Consider the following 14,525-nt stretch of genomic DNA (forward strand, 5'->3'; position numbering starts at 1 on the left):
CTAGAAAAAAAAACTTGACTTCAGAAGAATTTTATTTATTTAAACCTCACTATTGATTAGGAGTCGCATTGTGAAGTAAGCTAAAGACCAAAGCAAAATATGTATTTTTATTTAAGGACTGTGGTTCACTTTCATTATGTTAAGTAATTGAGAATGTACTAACAAATGTACAATACCATATACTGAATAATAATAAGACCTACACTACAGAATGTTTATATTTAATCTTTTACTGACATGCAAAGAGAAGCTGCCAATTTTTTACTGATGATAAAGTAGGTGAATTGATTAACTACAGATTATCAGCCTTTCACTATATTTTATTTTAAGCCGCTAATGATTTAATAGAGCTTTACTCTCTAGGACTCTTAAAAGCCCCCTATGGTACTATAATATTCTACTTTACAGAACCACTATAGTTAACAGTATTGTCACAGTTATAAAATTTTGTTTGCAAACTCAGAGGTTAGAAATGTCCTGGAAGAGGAATGACCCACTACTATTCTGCAGGAATGGATCCTCCAGGTTGGGGCTGTTTTGGATCAAAGGGGCAATGCTAATGGCTCTGGTATTACTGGCTTTGTAGCTAACTGCTGCACTTCAAGCCACCAGGCTTTGTTTAGGTTATTTGATTTCTACATAGAGCATGCACCATTCATTTCTGTTGCACTCTAATCTGAAGAGTCTGTTCTAATTTGAGACGCTTCGATTTTTGCCTTGCATATTGATAAACTCTATAATAGAGTTCAAAATTGCTAATGAAGCCTAGTTACTTATCTCACACCCAGGGTCCTAAAGATCATAAATAATGAATTAAATGCTTGTACAGCTCTTAGACACTCCTAAGTATTATTATTATTATTATTATTATTATTATTATTATTATTATTATTATGTTATTGGCCAACTTGTAAGGCCCTTAATCAGGTAAATTGCCACTGATTTTGGCACGAACCTGTTAGAAAAATGACTGGTTAAGAACCTTAACATCTAACGTATTTATATTTTTATTTTCCAAATTATCCTCTTTATTTGCTTCAGGCCTACTAGCTAGGTTGAGCACCACTACTTTAAATATCTGACCCAGTGGGCCAGATGAGTGTCATGGGGTTGATATGTGGACCTGATTTCCCATGCTGGAACCAGATGTGGACAGCCTCATTCATTGTCCTGGCCCTGTGCACCAGTGTAGTTTTGGCATGTGAAGCTATGACATCTAGTCTATGGAGCTCCCCATAGGCTTAGAAATTTGGTGATAGGGAAGCAGTGGCAGTATTCATTGCCATGGCTCTGGGAGAGCAGCTCTGGGGCAGCAATTAATGCTATTACCGTTCTTCCACCACCGAACATTCAGACCTGTGAAGGCCTCTGTGGGCTGGATCTGGCCCATGGGCCATACGTTGAGCACCATTGATGTTGAACATGATGTTTCTCTAGGTACATGTCCCTTAGACATCCTGCTATTAAAATTCTTGACTGACCTGTGTTAAGGAGATAAGTATAAACTTTGAAGGTACTCTGTAGTTTGCATTTGGGTTCTAATGCTGAGCAAGGCAGGGTGCTACAGTGAAACTTCGTTGTTCACAACTCCATAGAGCAGACGATGCCATCTGGGTTGTGGGGCCACATTTGTCCTGTAGCAAAGGACAGAGTCATTTATCATAGGAGAGCATGGGGGAAGAAAAGTAATGTAAAGAGGAATATCAAACTGTAAAGGGAGTCACAGTGATAAGTTACATAACATGGAGAGACCAGATTCCATGTGTCCTGTGTCGTCTTTTGATTTTACTGTGAAAATGAGAAGCTGCTAGAAGGGAAGAAGAGAAGAGAGTAAATGCTTAGAAACAAACAGGTAGTTTGTAACCACATACAAAAATAGAAAATATTAAAGAAACAGGAATGAATTTTAGTTTTTCTGCAGTAGTACAGGATAACCTTGCTTTATGAGAGAAATTGGAATATGGCATCTTTAAACTGGGGATGCAAAATTGCAGTGAGTAATGAGTGTGTTTCTCTGATCCATTAATGTTCTCGATGTGAGGTTCCACTTTCATCGTAGCTAACATGCTGTCCATTAAATGCAGTGCAGCAACATCATTAGTGGCTTCAAAGTGATCCTGCTTGCATCACATTTTTCCTTCAGCAGGTGAGTGAGAGAGATGATTAGCTAAGACTAGTATCTCTGTCGCTCACAGCTTGTGTGATCACCTGAAAAAGGCTTGTGATTGGTATGTAGTCCATAAGACTCTACTGATGTTAGATACAGAGTGAACCCATCTCTGTTTTGCAAGCTTTAATGTTCCAAATAGCTTTATGCTCCGAGAGTCACTTAGGCACATGTAAGAGAATTCAGCTTAGTTGGTATATCCTGCTTGAGACTGCTTTGCATGGTGATACTTGCTAGATGAGAAGTGCTGTAAAAAAAAAAAGGCTTACTGAGCATAAAACAGCCAGCACATTACCTGTATGTTTGAGCTTTTTGAGTCATTAGATTAAGGCATGCAAGGAAGTGTCTGTTGTTTCATAACAAGTACCACAGTGCTGTACGCCCAGAGGAAAGGATGCAAAATGAAAAACGAATTGGTGACATTCTCTGTTGCTTTTCCCCAGGGATTTTATAGGATTGTTCGGAGCTACATGTCATGTGCAGAGAGTTGTTAGTTGACAGATGTTGATTGGTTAGTGTAAATATAACTGTTTCTTGCTTTGTTGGGTTAAAAAATGTCCTGAGTCAAGGTATAATGAAAATGGAGTTTGTCTTCCTAAAATTGGAAAAGATTATGCTGTTTTACCTTTCATTTTCAGCTGCTTGTAATTATTTCTGTGGAGTGGGAAATAGAAGAGGGGGAAGTATCATATTGGATGGATAACTTATGAAAGTTGGCTCTGGAAAAATTGACTAATGTAATAAATAGCAAGTAGAAGTAACTAGGGTGGATTAAAAAAATCAACATTTTTTTCATCCAAACGTTGCATTTTTTTTTATTTGTCAGATTTTTTTTTTATTTAATTGAATTTTTTAATATCTTAAGATGCTTTTTAAAAAAACATATCAAGATAATTTTAAGATATGTTAAAGCCCAAAGTTATCATGGAATAGGGATCATAATTTTGAATTATATACTATTTGTGACAAAATATTCATGTAACCTTTTTAAAAAAGTTTTATAAATAGGTCACAATAGGCCATGGACTATATTAGGGGGCCAGTCTTGTGGGGTTCCCAAAAACTCCTCTATAGATTAGTAAAGATTAAAGAAAACTGCGCTACTCAGTGGGACACAGTGCTCAGTCTAGAAGATCCCATTAAGCATCTCTGTGATGCTTAGTTTCAGTTCTCAAATTAGATTTGTCTCCAGAGATAACATCCTTGTTAACAGCAGTATATGGAGATGAGAGATAACAGACCTGATCACCTACCCATCAGCCCTCTTGCTTCTCTGCAAATTTGTGTACACAGAATCAAGCCCTTACCTCTCCCTAAAAGTGCAGAGTTTCAAGAAATTAAATGAATTAAGTATATCAAACAACAAGAATTCAATTTTTGTAAAAAAACAATGATTACATTGGGGCTTCCAGACCAGTGATTTAAATTATGATTTAAATCGCTTTGATTTAACTCAGAGCCATCCTACAATTAATTGGACATTATTCTCTCTTCTTCCATATTCATTCATTTGTTCACTTGCTGTCCTTCATACCAACGTAACACTGGGGTCAGAGGTGCTAGTGGAATGGTAGGTTGCATGTAATCTAATGGAAACGTGACAAGTAAGCATACTTGATGGCTCCCACAGAAAAAATAAGTGACTTCTTCAGGGTCACCCAAGAAGTTAATGGCAGGGCATTTTGAGTGGCTGTGTCACTGTCTTGCAACGCTGAGGGCCTGTAAAGGACCAGTTGTTGTCAAGCCTGTAGGGAGGAAGTGCTGACAACTGATAGAGGAGAGGAGATGAGATTATGTCATATAATGGTGATCTAACTGGGACCGCAGTTGAGAAAAACGGATTAGATAAATTAATCGGATGCAGTTAGTCAAATGCATTGCAGACCTGACTGCTTCTATCTGTGGAATGGAAGCTCTTAATAGTTTCCAAAATTTGGTTTAAATACATTCTTCTTTTAAACTTTCCTGGTCGGTATAATTCATTGTGTGCTTCCCTTGCTTTTTGTTGTCAATTGTTTCTCTTTTTTCATTTTTGATGAAATGATAATAATGAAATGGTAAGTAATAGAAAACAAGATTTTGAGTGATATTCTATGTTGTTTAATTTCACAGCCTATATCTAGGAGTCTTTTCTCTGCTTGTTCATTAGAGAATTTTCTGCTTATGATTAACTGGTTAGGTGTTGAACATATGATGGCTTTTTCTCTCTCTCAAAAATTTTATTTTTGATCTGGAGGAAACTACTGTGCATGTGAACTTTGAGCCAAAAGCATAAAGTATAATGGAGGTAAGATGCCTTAGTTTCACTGTAAAATAATTTTGCTACTTCCATCTAGAGCTGACTTCAGTTTACTGTGAGGTAAACATACTGAAGTGCCCTGTCTTCATTGCTTTCACCCCAGGATAGTTTTCATCTTTGTTACTGAAAGGCCTGTACTTCTGCCTAACCCATAAGGGCATAATTTAAGTAAGGGGTAGAGGCAGAAAAGGTTTAAGGTCCAATGTCATTTATAATGAGACATTTAACTAAACATTTGTCTTTCAGGCAAGAGTAACTGATAAAGATTTTCAAAAGTGCTTAAGCAGGTTAGGTGTCTAACTCCCCTGGAAATCAATAGAAATTAAAATTTAGATTTACAATGCATTTTTAGGATGTAGATAGACATGCAATGTTTTTTCTAAAAGTGACTAAGAAAGTTGGGTACCAACAGGATTTAGGCCTCTTGCTTATTTAAGGAGTTGTAATAATCCTATATGGCAACCTTTGAATACTTTCAGAGCTGAACCTGGATACCTAATTTGGTAAGGTGTTTTTGAAAAAATTTCTGCTCATTGGATAGCAGTAGTTTCCATGATGGAGAGTCAGATACTCATTGCTTTTCTGGTACTGCTCACCACCATTTACCTTTCTGTTATCCAGTTTAATAAGGAGGTAGTAGAAGGAACATATAGAGCTGAGATGTAGATCAAGGCAGCTTTGTACTAACTATACTCTGTACTAAACCCTCTCAGGAACATCATAAAATAAAGCAACACAGTTTGGATATGACCGACATGGGGACCACAATTCAGTATAAACACGAGAAACTAAGTTTAGAATTTGAAATGTACAGTAGGTTGTAGATGGACATTATCCTGTGAGGTGTTCAAAAGGACATGACTGACATGCAAATAATGTCATGAACTTTTAAATGCCTGTAGAAGTAGAATTCCAATTTCCTATTGTTATTTTTTTAATGTCACAAGACAAAGTTGTACCTAGAGTTCTAGAAGCCCCATATGAGCCTCCTGTTTTGTAATTTTGAGTCTTAAATACCTTGCATATCATTATATAAACCCTGTCCAATTTCTGCATATGAAATGTCCATATCACACCCCTTACTGTTAGTGCACTTGGCAATCATTTTGTTACCTTAGTTTGCTAGGTAGGCATCTTTACAACTTCAACTTCCCTTTATTTCTAGAAGTAGTCATTTCAGTATAGGATTGGGACTATGAATAAAGATGTGGTGTTACTGCCTATGTTGTATCTTTTAAAAGTTGCCATGTTCTTGCTGTTCTGTCAAAAGGGCCACAGAGCTGTTATAAGTGCCATTCCACTCTACATTTATTTTAAAAGCAACAATAAATGAAACAACAATATATGTTAGGATCAGCACGTAAATTCTTTTTTCTGATTGAGCACAGTAAAGGCAATCCATTACAATTACTTACTGCTAGTGAGATGGCCAGACCACACATTTTTGGAAGGTGATAAATTATAAAGAAATTTGATTATAAGTGTACTACAGCACATGATTTTCACTGGACGCTCCCCCAGAATTGGAACTTCAGCTCTGAGTGTACTTGTATGCTACTTTTCAAATACGAGAAAGTATTCAGGTCTTGGCTCTAAGAAGGACAGAGCAGTAGGCACTCACCAATTTTATTGTGGTCTCCTAGATAATAGTAAGGGAAGGGAAGACTACAGTGTAAATGAATATGAAGGTCCAAATTGCTGGAATTTATAAGGTCTTTGAAAAGTTTGTATACAAGCATAGTTAATGCTCCTATGCACCAAAATGCCGAAGACCTAGCAATGAAGAATATTAATCCACTTTTATAGAATCAAAGGGTTCATATTTTTACTGCAAAGAAATAATTTGAATAAAATTTGACCCTTTCTACAACAGTCTTTGGGTCAAATTGAACCCACCATTAAAATTCTTTAATATCTGTCTTGTATTAGCATTTCAAAACTCAATTTAAATACTCACAGAGCTCTTTTTAATAAACTTAACAAAATTCAGGTAATTTCCTTCAACTTTCTTGATTGAAGGTAGGCAGTAGGTGCAGATATAAAAAAAGATGTACAGCTACGAGCAAAACCTGAAATCAATTATATATAAGAAATAACATAACACACGGAAAGAAATTAATCAAAAGGAAAAATTTCTACTATATGATTTTCTTGGTCTGCTACCTGCGGGCAAGGAACGTAAATGAAAAAAAAATCAACATTCTGCTTGCAGATAAGAAAAAAATTAATAAAAATGTTTCCTTCCTACCAGATCCCCTGATGCAACTTACGTTAAAAGTGAGTGGCTGCAGGACGAACTTACTCATTTAAAATAGTTCCTTTTTTCACTAAAGAAATATACTTTATTTTTGCAGTTAAGCTCAATTACATCAAGTTAGCATTTATTAACAGTGTCCAAAGAGCAGCTCTCCTCCTATTCTCTCCTCATTAAATTGTTCTTTAAAGTGCCCTGAAAAAGTTTCTGCCAGTTTGAGAGAGCGCTTGTTTGTTCTGATAAGTCTCCATTTAAAGTGCAAGGAAATTCTCAAACTGGCTGAATTTTTCAAAATGGAAGGAAGTATTTCATGTTGCCAATATACAAGACGGCTATACCAGAAGACTTTAAGGTGTGCTTGCAAGGTACTGAATATCTAGAAGTTGGCATCTGAGTGGAGCTGTTGAAAATCTACCAGTGGGACAGCTAGGAATTACAAAAATGACTTGATTAAGCTTAACAGAGCAACTCCGTAGACTAAGGAGAGAATAGTTTTCTTTAAGTATTAAAGTGATGTTATTTGACATGTGTTGACCTTCCTAAGAATGATATTTAAGTTTTCCTACTTACTGAACAGATATGGTGGTATGTGCCTGAGTGCAGATCACTTATTGCTAGGAGTGTGCTTGTAATTTTAAGCTATTCATTTTAGAGTCAGCTCCAGGGATTAGGTGGTGCTGTATGTTGCCGGGCTGCAGGAACTGGGTTCTAACTCCGTTTCAGTCTTTTTTTTTTTTTTTTGGTCAATATTGGTGGGAACTGCACAATGAAGATGCTTTCCTCCACTTCTGGGGGAGGAGGGCTAGTTTTAATTTATTATTTCCTGAAAATTCATGGCCATTTGAAAGCAATATTAACTGAGAACCAAAGACTTCAGTACTGCTGAAAGACATTCTGAGAACAATGTGCCATGTTTGTAGTTTGGGAGTTATTACATGTAAAGCAAGATGTTCAAATGTTCCTTGATCTCACCAATGTGAGCCAGGAGCTCTGCTCCCTCACTTCCGGACTTTGACTCAGCCATATTGTTACAGCTTGGGAGATTCCCATGGTATGTTAAAGATAATGTTGTAAACCAGGTAGTTAGAGCTGAATGGAAGTTGAGATTTCTGAACCCGGGACAGAAACCAAAAATGGAAAATAAAGTTATCTCTATAAAGTATACCTGAAATGCTGGGGAAGGCCAAAAATATGCTGGCGGGCAGGTTTCTGAGAACCCTGTGTTAATGTTTCTTTCCAAATTGAAGAAGCCAGGCTGCTTCGTTTAATGTTTATGGAGCTCAGACCTTTCTCTGAATGCTGAGAATCATTCTGGCTAGAGATGACTTTTCCTAGGGCCAATAAAAACATGGGAGGAATTTATCTGGTACCAAGTATTCTCTAAAGGAAGAGAAAATCCCAGAATCAGCCTGCAGTGTCCTCATCTCATGCTTATTTTGAAGTGGAATGGGTTGAATACTGTCCTATACACTGTATTTTCAGTTTAATTTCTAGGAACAGATTTCTCAATATTTCCAACATGTGCATTAAACTAATCCTGTTTGGCCGGTGGTGTTACCTCCTTCCCTGGTTGTTTTTGAGAAAGTGATTTTATTTGTACAGGAAAACAAATGAGTGGATTTTCCAGAATCCAGACACCCGGGACCTGTGGTTTTAACACAGACTATATGCCTCAGAATAGTTATATTTTTAAAAACGGCTTCCAACTGGTTACCCTTGGGAATGTTTAAGTTGTTACATTTGTCCACACCCTAAGCATTTTATCAGCCGGAGAAAACATTGGGTAAATCAGCAAGCTCATAAAAAATTCATCCTGTGGATCTGGTATGTTTTAGGACTAGGCAGTGCACAAGACTTTTTTTAGAGAAGTGCTATTATTTAATACTACTACAACTGCTGATTATGCTCATTAACCTCTCCCCAGCCACTCACCAGTAAGGATTTGTAGGCATTCTGAAGCCGCCTTAATTTACTAAGAGGATTGTTTGATGTTGCTGCTGTCAGAATGCCATGGAATAGCGGAGGCTGGGAAGAAAGTTAACCACTTATGACTTAATGATTTCAGTGAGACTTCCCCACAGCATGGAGCAAAGCATTTAAGCAAAACACTGTGCAGCAAGCACTTAAGCATGTGCTTAACTTTGAGCACAGGCTAAAGTGGTTTGCTACTTACGGAGAGACTGATGATAGGATTTGATTCACCACAGCATTTCTTTGGGTTTTATGCTTTTCTAACCTCATTGACTTAATTAGAATAATATCATCATGAAACTGAAATAATGCATTGGTGCAGCAGGCCCAGAGTGCCTGTAAAGGCAGCTGCTCTTATGGAGGGATGTTTCCCTGTAAGCTGCATTTCCGGTCTTACAGGCAAAGAGAACTGCTGCGGCAGTCCATTCCCACATTACCCATTTTCTTTCCTGAAATGCTTTGAGTCACTTTTTTGTAAACGTCACCCGTGCACTTTGATTTATATTTTCCTTTTATTTTTAGAAATGAGGGGAAAGGATTGCCCGTGTTGCCTATTTGTGCACTGTAAGAAGTGGTCAGTTACCTCCATGTTTATGTACATTTTGAAAATAAATAAAAGCAGCTATATATTTATTTGTGTTTTAATGGTTAAGAGACTAATAATGCTAGAAAATGTGTGCCTGTATATCTGTAAATCTGGTACAAATTAGGGAGCTACAGTTCAGATTTTCTCATACTGCTCTGCCAAGTGGCCTCAATCAGAAGTAATTTTCTCCATGAAGGCACATGCAGCTCACTCGTCAGTCTCTCCTGAGTAGATATTGTTATTTGGATCAAATTATATGTGGTGATTTTTCTGAAGTGGACTACTGTGCCCATTAAGCCATACGGGTTTCTTGCTGCATTTACTCCTTCGTTGCTGCTGTTAATTTTACTTGTGATTTAGTGCAAGTTTCTCTTCTTTGTTTTTAAAACATGTTTTTAATAAATAAAACATTTATTTTAGAATTAAGACTATCTGAATATACTTCATTATTTATAGGAAGCTCAATATAGGAACTGAGATCTGCTCTAAACTGTGTGAATGTCTCATAAAGGAAACACTTTCTCAGTTCCCAGTGGGAAGTCTGGGTTGAAGAAATATGTAATTCAGTTGCCTATAGTAGCTTATTTAAGATCAGAAATTAAGCTTTTTATCTAAGTGCATTTGGAAATTCTTAACTCCTTATCAAGTTATCTGGTCAGCTAATCTGAAACCCTTGAGATTCACCTCCCTTTTTGATTGCATCAAATTCTTTTAGAAAGCCCTAATAAGAAACTACATTAAAATTTAAACAAAAAAAATTGTTAAAGCAAAATACAGCATTTATGCTACCCACCTCATCCCCCAGAATGAACCCTGAAATCCTAAATCTCCTGGGTTTAAAATTTACTTTTGAAATTTTATTTCAGGAATCCAATCCCAACACAAGCGAGTAGGTTCTTCCACTAGAGGAGTTTTTGTTGAATTACTTAGATTAATTCTTTTGCCATATTGTTTGATTGTTTGTTTTACCCCTGTTTTTTTTAAATTCATGTTTATTATATCATAGGTATTTTCTACGCAGTAAAATCTGTTTTCATATTTTTCAAGAAAATAAGGATTGAAGCTTACTTCTGCTGAGTAAATAGCAATTAGATAGGAAAATATATGATGCTTGCATACTATAATTTTACTATACAGTTAAAAGTACTATTAACAAATGATACACATCAAATTAAATCAAGGAATTAAAAGGAACGCACAGACTAAACTACTAACTAAATAGATTTAGTTGCACCTAGTAATCCAGATTTATTGAAGGTAATACATCAGCATATTAGTTAATCCAAACAACTAAGGAAAAATGCTACACCAGAGAAAACTGCTGAAACAGAGTAGAACAGGATTTCACCTCTCTTTGTCTTTTATGACTCTAGTTTTAAATGGTGATACTTTTGTAAAAGGAAGACGAAATTGAAAGAGCTCTTTGTAGACCAGGCAAATAATGTAGGTCATTTGTGTTCTGTACTATCAGTTTGTTCTTTCTACAAAGGGAGAGATTTTCCAAATCACAGACAGGTTTTAGGGAGTTAACTTTTGAAACTCCACTACAAGCTTTTGTACCATTCAAGACGTCATACTTAATTTAGTTGGTTTTCTCAGAGTCGCTATCCGAAGCATTTATGTAGAAAAGTCAGATGGGTCTCTGCGCAAAGTTTATATGTCTGCCTTAATCCAGGAAATGTAACTTCAGAGAAGTTGTAAAATTCTGACGTCTACGGTAGTCTCTAAATATACATTGTCAAATAAAGAAACGGCTTAATCAAGGGTAATAAATTAGTTTTTCTTTATTTTACTATGCAAATAGTAGTCTTACTGATGTTTCACCTATTGTATGAGGTGATAATTAGCTTCAGAAATGGAGCATCAAAATTTTTGTTTATGGAAAGATAAAAATCAATAAACATTGAATTGTGCTATCATATCTGATGGCATCCTTACAGTAAGAAGTGGTTAACTATGTTTAACTCTATTAAAACTATTTCATTTAAAAATCTGGTTATGGTAGTTTTTAGTAGCACTACCTGGGTAGCAAGGTAGTAACTAACTGTGGCAAGAATGGGCATGGAATCAATTTGTAAATAGATTTCTTAAAAAAAAAAATAAAAAAATGGCAATTTAACCATTAGGTTTAAAAAATACTGACTCTTTATCCTCTACGTACATGTGACCCCTCCATTTTAGTAAAATTCCCCATCATTTTAATTTGGGTCCTGACTTTGGTTGATTTCTTGATCTTTGCCTTGGGATAGCTAGGTACATAAGCATTTCAGGAATGTACGCATATTGGTGATTTGTGTATGTGCATCTTGTGCATACCAAAAAAAAAATCCATACATCCATATAAAATCAGTGATTTTGCTTGTGCTTCACAAGTTTCACATAGTTAGCCAGATGCATGTACAAGTTAGGAGAATGATTTGTACCTGGGAGCTATCCACAGAAGTGTTTTGAAAAAAAATGTTTTTAGTCTAGTGTTGGAGTGGTGTTGTAGTTGTAATGGTTTGAGAGAGATGTGAAAGGCAAGGATTTTTTTGGATGCTATCTTTTAAGCAGTTGGTCCAATAATGGATGTCACCCACAAAAATCCTTGCCTTATGCTTTTAGTCCTGGCATTATTAAAAAAAAAAATACAGAGTGCAATTCTGTTGCTGCTTTTTTGATTGGTTCTGTGCTTCTTTGTAGTGGCACTTAAATGACGAGGCTTTTGACTATTTGGAAACAATGTCAATGTGACTTTTATGAAATGTATATTTCTAAGACTGATGCACATAAAAACATATGAACTACACTTTCATTTCTTTCTTAACTTCTATATGGTAATTATTAGGATGTTAAGGATATACTGGTAAGCCAGTCAAAGAAACTGGTCTAATATCTATGAACAGGCATAAACATAACATCATAACATGCCAACTGGATTGCTCATATGTTGTTAATATATTTTCCAAAGGAATCTTGTTTGGAAAGTAAAATGACTATAAACCAACATTTCAGCAGGAAGTCAGATTCTGAAATGTTGACTGATAGTTATATTTCTTTTAAGTGCAAGCTGCCTGAAAAATACATTAGGAACATATGACCATATCTGGCAAGATACAGAACATGATTTCTTTTTATCAATAGTTGAAATTTTGTATTTACTGAGATTAGTTTTTTCCCTTTTCTATACATTAGTGCAATTTATACTGTTGCTTACTGGAGTTACTCACAGAAACATACATATATAGAGTAACTGTGTCGTGGGTTAATAGAGTCAGTGGAGCCAGAAGGTACAATTAGATCATCTGTTTTGAAACTCAGAATTTTTGTCTGTTAAATTGAAGACTATCATTGGCTTGTTACAATACTTATTAACTATTTTCCCCCAATTTTGGTTATTAATGACTAAATTATTTGAAGTTTGTAGTTTCTTACCAATTTATATTACATATACATACAGTACACTAATAAACTCCATTTTAACTTCTTGATGTTATCTGTGGTATGTGTTGTGTTTCTATTTTAAAAAAAATTCATCTCAATATTGCAATCAGAACTTGCAATAGAACTAGAAATTGAAGTTCTTGATTTAAATGAAATTCATGGAACTACACCAGTCCATCTTTCCCCCAGTATATATGTCATCAGTTGTTTTGTGGAGCAACTTAGCTACATATAAATTAATGTTCACTCTTCATTCTCTATGCCTTCTAGTTGCTGACTTCTGTGACTACAAGAAGATGCAGTTGATAATGATTATACTTTGGTTTATAACTTTATTTCTTTAGCCATCCAAGAAAACCATTATAATAAGTACTAGATTGTGTAACCCTTACTTACTTACTGTGGTGATTATATATTCACATGAACCTTTTGAGTTGGCTTCTCAGCTGGCATAAATCAGCATAGTACCATTGAAGGTAACGAAGGTATGCTGATTTGGGAATCTCACTCAGTGGTTTCAATAAAAGGCAAGCATCTTATTTTTCTGAGCAAGTGTTACACAGTCTAGCCCCAAATGAATTTGATTACTTGATACAATAGAGGCAGTCACTGGTTTATAATAAACTATATGAAATTATAGAACAGTCAATATTCGATTTCTTTTAACAACTTTATCCCTCCCTCTTCATTGAGTGCCACAGAACCATTTATGTTCTGCATCTCAGTATTATAGATTACATAGAAGTAGTATTTTTTTAATACTGGAAAACTATCATATAAATACAAATTACATTTTTTTCATTAGAAAACTAGCTTTCATTTCTAGCAAGAAATCTTCAGTCAATTATGAATGAGACCATGCTTTCATCAGAGAGAGGAATGTGTAATTTTTCTTCAAGCCTTAACCATGTATAATGAAATCTGCCTTTTGAAATCCACTCTTAAGATGGATTTTGAAAAGTATAGACTTTATTAAAATCTCAGTTCAATTAAAATACATTCAATTATTTCAAATCTCTATTAAAATCTCAGGTAAAATTGTGTATCTTCCAAAAAAAAAAAAAAAGATGTCTTTACCAGGTAGTTAATATTAACAAATGAACATAAAGTGCCTACATTTTTTGCTCTTCAGCAGATACCAAATTTATGACTTTTGTTACATTCTATTATGATAATGTGGGGCTTTATGAACTGGTAAGTCCCTTAGGCATTTTTTCAATAAAGAGCCTTGCTAAAGAGTGGATGGCAAGGGTTTGGGGAACAGAACAATCCTTTCAGGGCACAGGTTCAAGTTCAAGCTAGGGTCTCAGTCCAGTGACCAGCTTGATATCACTGTTCTCCCAAGACAGTACTTCACCATCTGGTGGCTGTTTGGTCTCTTTGAAATGAATCAGTGGTTCATAGATTCATAGCTTGCAAAGCTGGAAGGGACCTCTGAACATCATTGGGTCCAGTGCCTGGCACCAGGGGACTGGACCTGATGATCTTTCCATTCTTGGAATGTGTCCATTCTTATAAGCTGTATTGTTCAAACAATGTAAAAATGACCTGATAGTCTGTTAAACAAGCCCAGGAATATATGACCACAGAGACTATGGAACTGTTCTTTTACTTCTTTGTGACAGGCTTTGCCACACCAGGGTTGAGATGCAATGTTAGAGCAATGTGGTGAAGTTCAAATTATTACTCCTTATGCTGTAACTCTTCATTGGCTAAAAGACTCTAATGTCTAGGTCTCTTAAGCAGCTTTAATGCTAACTAGAATATGGTGTTAAATGAAAATACTTAACAAAGTACCACAAGGAGGGTTGTACTTGCATCTCTG

At 35.7% G+C, this 14,525-nt stretch overlaps 1 protein-coding gene across 4 annotated transcripts in view; it reads left to right on the plus strand.

Moving 5' to 3' along the window:
• ZFPM2 (zinc finger protein, FOG family member 2) overlaps window positions 1-14,525 on the plus strand; it is a 432,895-nt gene that overhangs the window by 74,935 nt on the left and 343,435 nt on the right. The gene's annotated exons all lie outside the window — the stretch shown is intronic.

This window comes from Crocodylus siamensis, chromosome 3 (assembly GCF_052110815.1).
Source record: "Crocodylus siamensis isolate JL-2025a chromosome 3, ASM5211081v1, whole genome shotgun sequence".
Classification (NCBI taxonomy): Eukaryota; Metazoa; Chordata; order Crocodylia; family Crocodylidae; genus Crocodylus; species Crocodylus siamensis.